Raw genomic sequence first — 8,609 nt, 5'->3', positions numbered from 1 at the left:
TCTTTTTCCCTTTATTTCATCATACTTAATGCAAGTGTCTTTCAAAATAAATGTGGTATTGATTTTTTGTTGAAAACCTCTTCTTAGTGACTGAGTTACTGCTGTTTTTTTTTTAGATTGACATTTTTTTTTAATATAGGTAGGAATCACTAGGATTAAATTTGTTGTTAATTTTGTTTGATTCAAACTCATGGCTTTTGTTATTTTATTGTTTTGATAATCTCATGGTCTCCCCCCCCCCCCCCCCCTACCTTCCAAAAAGAAAAATCCTTGGATAGGTTAACCAAGTTTAATAATAATAATCTTTATTATCCGTAAGGAAATTTGTCTCACAATTTGTGCATTACAGAAAACAAAACAATTTAGAAAACCAAAATATACATTCACACCAGACTCACTCATAATTTACATGTGAAAACTTTATATCAGAGTTTCTATTTAATGATTTGATTGCTAGAGTTTTTGTGTCTGTTTGTCTTTGCTATGGGTGTCTTGTATCTCTTTTGTATTGGTTGATTTGATTTTGATTTTAGGCACATCGGCACAATTTAGGCCATGTCATGCCTGCTTTTGTATTGGTAAAATCACAAAATCCTGACCCAGAGAGTAATTTTTTTATTTCTTTTTTTTTTTATGGATGTTTGTCCCAAACAACTGACCAAATGGGGTTTGTTCTTTACCAGCAGCATTTAGGATTCTATGAAGTTTTTAAATGTTCAGATTGCCATACCAGGCAGTGATATTAAAACTTACAGTATGGCAGATGTGAGGGGGATAAAACATAGCGAAGGCCGTTTCGCTATCTATGTTATCTGTCCATGTAATTGTTTACTAGATTAATCTTTCTTCTATGTCTTCTCTACATAGTGTCTTTTTTAAGTAAGCTTCAGGCCAGAGGGAATTGTTAGCCTTAGTTGGATACCCACCTAGAAGGAGAACTCTAAATTAAAATCTCTGCCACCTTGCAGCTATAACCAAACATGGGAAAGACTGAGTTAACCTTGATGAAAAATCAGGAGTTGACGGCGCCTCAGGCAGCTTGCAGCACTAGTCTTTGTATGTTGATGGGCACATCGTTTCCGGGAACAGCTAATGTCCAGGCTTTCATTTACTTGAGATGATCCAGTTGTTTCATGACTAAAAGAGGTCATCAAATGTTTGCATAAATGAGCAAGAATATTTAACTCAATTGCCTATTGGATAAAGTGTCACCATGTTTGAGATCAATTATTTTAGACAGTGAAAAGTGAATTTACTTTTTTACTTTCTGAATCCAATCATTGGAATGCTTATATAAACCATTTTTTAGAACATGGGAGATAACTCAAACTAATATAAGTTTATATATTCGATAAGATATAAAGTTTCGTCTTGTTTAAGATAGGTGCAAATGTTATGAACCAGGTACGTTTCTCTTGGTTTCAAAAGTTAATTAATCATATTTTATTTTAAAACTAATAATTTAACTATTCTATTCAAAGTCGTATCCCATGAATCATCGCACACTTCAGAATTATGAAATTGCTATAATATCAGCCAGACCTCAATGTGTCCACAAGGGAAAGTTTTCTCTTTTCAAAGGAGCTGGAACAAACAAACATCTATCAACTTCTATATTATAGCCCTATATCTAGGATTTAAAAAATTTGTTACAAGAATTTTCACAAAATTCAAATTTTTTTTTGCTAAAAAATTTTCATTCAATAGATTTAAAAACAAACTGCCTTTTGAATAAAATTTACAGGGATACTCTTGGTACTTAATTGTAAAAAAAGACTTAAATAGCTGATTGCACTTACATCGAACCCCCTCATCTCTACATACAATAACATAAGATTTACAATCTGATTTCAAACAAAAGATTTACATGCTTGTACAATAAAAATGATATATGCCAAGCTGTGAAGTGGCAGGTATTACTCCAGACTCTACCCAAGAATTCTCTCTTGAAAAATCTTCATAACAGGACCTGGCAAACATATTAAGTAGGTACAGTGTCTGGTACTAGCTGTCTACAATACTTCACTTCTAGAAAAAAAAAGGATTTTTTAAGACGCAGAAAGCCCTAATTAAAAAAAAAACAATAATAATCATTCATCTTAGTGCGTTCTTTTGAAACTATCATCTTTGTTCTTTTGACACATTCATTTAATTCATCTTTGTTCTTCTGGCACATTCATCTTTGTTCTTTTGACACATTCATTTATAACATCTTTGTTCTTTTGACACATTCATCTTTGTTCTTTTGACACATTCATTTATAACATCTTTGTTCTTTTGACACATTCATTTATAACATCTTTGTTCTTTTAACACACTTATTTATAACATCTTTGTTCTTTTGACACATTCATTTATAACATCTTTGTTCTTTTGACACATTCATTTATAACATCTTTGTTCCTTTGACACAATCATTTATAACATCTTTGTTCTTTTAACACATTCATTTATAACATCTTTGTTCTTTTGACACATTCATTTATAACATCTTTGTTCTTTTAACACATTCATTTATAACATCTTTGTTCTTTTAACACATTCATTTATAACATCTTTGTTCTTTTGACACATTCATTTATAACATCTTTGTTCTTTTGACACATTCTTTTATAACATCTTTGTTCCTTTGACACATTCATTTATAACATCTTTGTTCTTTTGACACATTCATTTATAACATCTTTGTTCTTTTGACACATTCATTTATAACATCTTTGTTCCTTCGACACATTCATTTATAACATCTTTGTTCTTTTGACACATTCATTTATAACATCTTTGTTCTTTTGACACATTCATTTATAACACAAAAGTCAAAACATTGAGGCAGTAGCCTAAAGGTACCAAAACATTTGAAAATAACAAAAATGTTTTGTTTGTTTTTTACTTTTTTTTTTATTTAAATAGTAAATATCTTTTTAAAACAATATTCCCAAAGATTAAATAAAAGTCAACATACTTTATAATCAGTACATGAATATTGCATAGCATTATAAGTTAAGTCTCCCGCGCTCAAGATTTGAAGCAAAAAGAGTGGCCAGGGCGATAGAGTGCCGAACTAACAAAAAGCTCAGAGAAGAAGAAGGCCTATATCTGCAACTGACCAAACCTACCCATGCCACGTATGCGGCTGGCTTTTTGAAGCGAGGATTGGACTTTACAGTCATCCTCCAGTCCATAGGAAATGAGAAATGTGCTCATCTTCAACAACGAAGGAAGATATATATATATATATACACAAGTTAAATTATGTACAAAGCTTTACAGATATGTATTTAGTGTACACCTAGATTGTACATCCATTGATTGAATTATTTCCCCCCCCCCACACACACACAAACTCACCCTATTACCAATTCTCCCAGATTTTTTTTTTTCACTCATGGTACCTGTATACAAGAGTTAAAAATAGGTACCTTGAAAGACAACTTTTGACAGTAAGTCATGTCTTAAAGTAGGCCTATAATCAAACCAGCTGAGGTTAAATCTTTTCACGTGTTGAAGAGTTCCTCCTTTTTGTCAGCCAGAGTGTGACTTATACAAGTATATAAGGGACACTTTAATTTTCCAAATATTGATAGCCATTCAAGTACGTTTCAACAGGCTAGGACTGCCATAGGATACATGAGAAAGGGTTGAAATCCTGCGATAGGTGCATATTTTGCCAGGTTCTCTTTGCCGACACTGTGGTGATTCAGAGGAGTCGGTGGTGCACATCTTGCAAGAGTGTCCACAGCTTCTTGATGTATCTGTGAGGTCATTAGGACTGCATGGGAGTGATAAAGCACTAAACCACAAAGCAGATTTCTTTACCAGGGTACTCAAGAGGTCTTCTTCATCATCATCATCAAACTCCATTTGAGTGAGGGCTTGAGAGTCTCAAATCCTCTCTAGCAAAAGCCCTGGACAGAAACCCTGCTGTCTTGCGTTAGTGCATAAATGTCGCCATACCGGTTCGAGATCAAGAGGTCTAGACCTCCCTGTTTCGTTACTAAGTTCATCTCAGATACCCATTAGTTCAAAGACTTGGCTACTTCCTCCCTGTTTTGTCACTAAGTTCATCTCAGATACCCATTAGTTCAAAGACTTGGCTACTTCTTTCAGCCTCAGCGTTCACCTTGCATAAGCATATAGGGGTTTTGAAACCATTAGCAAAGAATACAGTTTTAATTTTACTTGGAAGCTGATGTTACTCTTCTAGATTTTCCTCAGTGTACTCATGACGGGCAATATCAAGCTTCAATGGGTTTAGAAGTTGTTCCAAGCAAAATGAGAAGCAAAGAGTTAAACATTTGATAAACTCATCTTTCACAAATAGCCCACATCTATGATGCTAAAGCCCATGGAGGACACTGGCCCGCTTCAACTCAGCTTCCCATTAAATTTTCGCCGAGTTTTTTCATCAACTCAGCTTCCCATTAAATTTTCGCCGAGTTTTTTCATCTCCATGTTGGAACTTCCTCTATATTAGCCTTTTTATTGGTGGTCTACCTTTGAATTGTCTGCCTTAGTCTTTGCAATTATACTACTTTCACCCCATCTGTTCTCTTGCATTCTTTCAAGATGACCTACTCAATACTGTCTACTCTTTTGTTTTGCTCCCTAAAAGTATTACAATGTAATTGGATAAATGAATAATAGAAAAATATTACAATGTAATTGGATAAATAAATAATAGAAAAATATTACAATGTAATTGGATAAATAAATGATAGAAAAAATTTAATGCAAATTGACAATGAACTCCACAAATTTGAAATACTGTGAGGGTAATTGTTTCCTTAATTTTATCCAGAGTTGGAATCACAAATTTTCACCAATATTATACCATTTGCTGCGACATTTTCCAAAGTTGATGAATCACTAAGGACATGGCCATTGTAGTACCATCGTTGCTCACTGGGCGAATTTTTTATCTACAGGGGAAAAAAAGCGAAATGGAAATTCAATGAATGGTCATTTGAATTTTTTATTTGTGGAGTAAAAGATAAAAACGATAATAACAGTCAACAAATAATTAATCATATAAGGTGTTTATGTTCATCAATGAAATAAAAAATCATTAGACCAAAACTTAGAACGAATAATTTTTAATCAAGGCAGATCTTAATCCCTATTCCTTGAGCACCCTAAGCTACATTAAAATATCCCCACTGGATAGGGCCAACCCAGTTTCAGAACATTATATCTGTTTATAATATATGTTGTTGATTGTGTCATTATGAGATAAGATTTAAATATCAGGAATTGGTAAGTTTTTCTTTTCTGCTTACTGTAAAAGACACAGCTTTTTCTTTGGCTAATGGTGCATAAAAAACACAACAACTATGTCGATAAATTTCCAATACTTTTGAAAATGGTTATGCAAGCATTTTGATAGGAAACAGTGTACTTACTATAAATGAAATCATGACAACAAAGTGCCCTAATTTCTTCATATTATTACATAATAATAGTAATAATAATCTATTATAAAGACAAAAATATAAACTTTTGTTTTTACTTTGTGATTGAAGCAATATACATATACATAATGTAAGCCTGAACAATAGAGATATTTTACTGCCAGCATTTCTGAGAACACTAAGCTTAACTAGAAGATGGAAACTTTTGCTTAAACCGATTCAATAATAAAATGAATAGATTACAGGGATCGGGCAGGAATTCATGACTTCTTCGCTCTCATCTTACATGTAGGAGGATTCAGATCAGTTATCCTATAGCTGAGATGAACCGCACAGTGGTTTCCAGATCAGGCAGTTCTCCATATAGTTTTTCTTCTATAGAAGGGTTTGAGGACCAGAGTCTAATTTTGGGCCTCTTGATATAGTATGCAGCTTTGAAGGACATGGTAACATCAGTATTATCTAGTGATGCTCCACAAGGGCAGGTTTTGCTAGTCCCGACTTTAAGCTTCCGGAACATAAGTTGTCTTTTTCTGTTGTGTCCGGTTCTGAGTCGAAAAATTATGCGTTGGTCATGACAAGATAGCTTATAATAGGCATCCTTGTTCTTGTAATTGGGATGTGAGCTGGTCCAGTTCTCATTTATTCTACACTCTATTATTTTCATCATTTCTTCTGACAAATATGATGGCTATAGACAAATTACCAGTAAACCTAATCTTTGAAGAAAAAAAAATGCAACACCTTGTGAACAATCAGACTTTTTAACTCTGCAATTGTTTTGGAAGATGGTAAATCCATCTTGTAAATAGATATGGACTTGTATTTGGGTCGCTCAAAGTATAAATGAACTCTCACTGACATCTCTTACACTGTGGTTTCAACTACAATCTTTTCGATCAAAACTCAAGCAGCATCTCTCAGGGCTGGTCTCTAAAAAAAAAACAATCATATATATATTAATCTAGATTTAATTAATAATTTTAATCAGAGATTGAAACTGTTAAGTGACAAGCTTCATACTTCAAAGTTGCAAGAAAAGAAGTTGCTTTAAAATAATCTTTTACTAACTTACAGATTTAAAAAAAAAAAAAAGTATATTTCTATTTTTGAGCCTATTAGAGGACAACATTCATTGGGTTAGATTTTTGTATTTGTATCTTATGGTTGAGTGTTTCTGCAAAATTGCTTCATACTTTAAAATATGGAATTGAAATGTTCATTTTATTACTATTTCTTTTTATTTTTTAATTTATATTTCATGTCTTGTCTTTTTTTTTTTTTAAAGAAAATATCTTCTAAATGAATTATTAAACCAGCAAATATTTGAAGTAGATATCCTTCAGAGAAGCTGGAGATGGATATGTCACACCCTTTGCAAGCCTGCATCCAACATAACAAGGCAAGCCCTAACCTGGAACCCCCAAGGAAAGTATGGTGCCGTGATTAGGAAGCAGATGCCAAGCAGATGGGCAAGACGTGGGAACAGTTGGAGAGACTCGCCCAGAACCGAGATGCCTGGAGAAAGCTGGATTGGTGGCCTGCTATGCCACAGGCAGAGATGAGATATATTTAAAAAGTAAATAGTTCTTCAGAAAGATGCTACAGGGGCCCAAGACAATATATTATTGAGATAACTGTAATCATGAATGAATTGTAAATCAAGTTAAATCAATACATTTAACTGTACACTCAGGAGATCTTTAAAGAGAAGTCGCAGAGAGCCATTCAATAATATGATTTAATATAAACTTTTTATATTAGTTATGTTTTTAATTTTAAAAGAAAAAGAGTCTATGTAATCACAACACATTTTCAATAAAGATCATCAAAGCAGTCTTAAATAAGCTTGCAATGTTTTATAAACATATTAAGAAAAATAATAGAAACAACAAAATCTATTATAGAGAAACAATCTAGATAAAAATAAATAATGAATATACTGATGGGAATTACAATTTAATATGCAATGGATACTAGACTATATATATCTATTTTATAAAAGAGGCATTTATAAAAATGTGTCTGTTACTGAGGAACATATATAATATATAATTGGCATAATATAATGATTATATGCAACAAGTCAAAATAAGGGCCAAATTATAATAATAATAATCATATTATAAGTCAGTTTAACTAGATTTATACTATAGACTAGTCTATACCATAGTCTATTCTAACTATACTTATAGTAAATACTACTATAACTAATATATATATATATATACTATGTTAGTATGTAATATGTGACTGTCCAGTATCTTGATGGTCTTTCTATCACAATTTAGACAATTTGAATTTTAGACACAAAACTGCTAGTCTAACTTCCTCGGCTAGATCTAGAATATCTTATCTTATCTTATATAATACAGACGTTACTTCAAAAAAGAAGATGATTACGTCCTACGCGTCATGCATTTAGTCATGCATATTAACCAATGACTTAAATTCTGCCAAGTCACTGGTTTTCCTGGCTAGCTCAGGCAACCCATTCCATGCTCTAATAGCACTAGGGAAGAAGGAGTATTTGTACAAATTTGTCCTAGCATATGGGACGAGGAATGTGCCTTTATCTTTGTGTCTTTCAGAGTATTTTATTAAATTTTGTTTTTGTATTTGAAGATTATGGTTCAGTGTTTTATGTATGATTGCTACTTTACTTTTGAGCCTTCTGTCCTGAAGGCTTTCTAAATTTAGTGATTTTACTAAAGGTGTTACTCTAGTCAAATGTGAATATTCGTTTGTTATGAATCTCACTGCTCTATTTTGTGTCTGTTCCAGTTTCTTAATGTTTTCTTGAGTTGAGGGGTCCCAAACGGAGGATGCATATTCTATTATTGGCCTAACCAAGGTTAAGTAACATTTTAGTTTTATGTTCTTATTTGATTTATAGAAATTTCTTTTAATAAATCCTAATGCTTTGTTTGATTTTTTTGTAGTTTCATCAATATGTGGATTCCATGATAGTTTTTCATTTATTATAACACCTAGGTATTTTGCGTTTTTAGTCTGTGATACTGGTTTGCCATGAATAAGATAAGTGGAATTAATTTGTTTTAGTTTTTTTGTTACTCTTAACAACTGACATTTTTCTGGGTGGAAAGACATGCTCCAATTTGATTCCCATTTCTGTAATTCATCTAATTCTCTTTGTAAAATATCTGTGTCTTGTGTTGTTTTTATTGTTCTATATATTAT

The sequence above is a fragment of the Biomphalaria glabrata genome, chromosome 6 (genome assembly GCF_947242115.1).
Source record: "Biomphalaria glabrata chromosome 6, xgBioGlab47.1, whole genome shotgun sequence".
Taxonomy (NCBI): domain Eukaryota; kingdom Metazoa; phylum Mollusca; class Gastropoda; family Planorbidae; genus Biomphalaria; species Biomphalaria glabrata.
Note: the sequence above shows the minus strand (reverse complement) of the source record.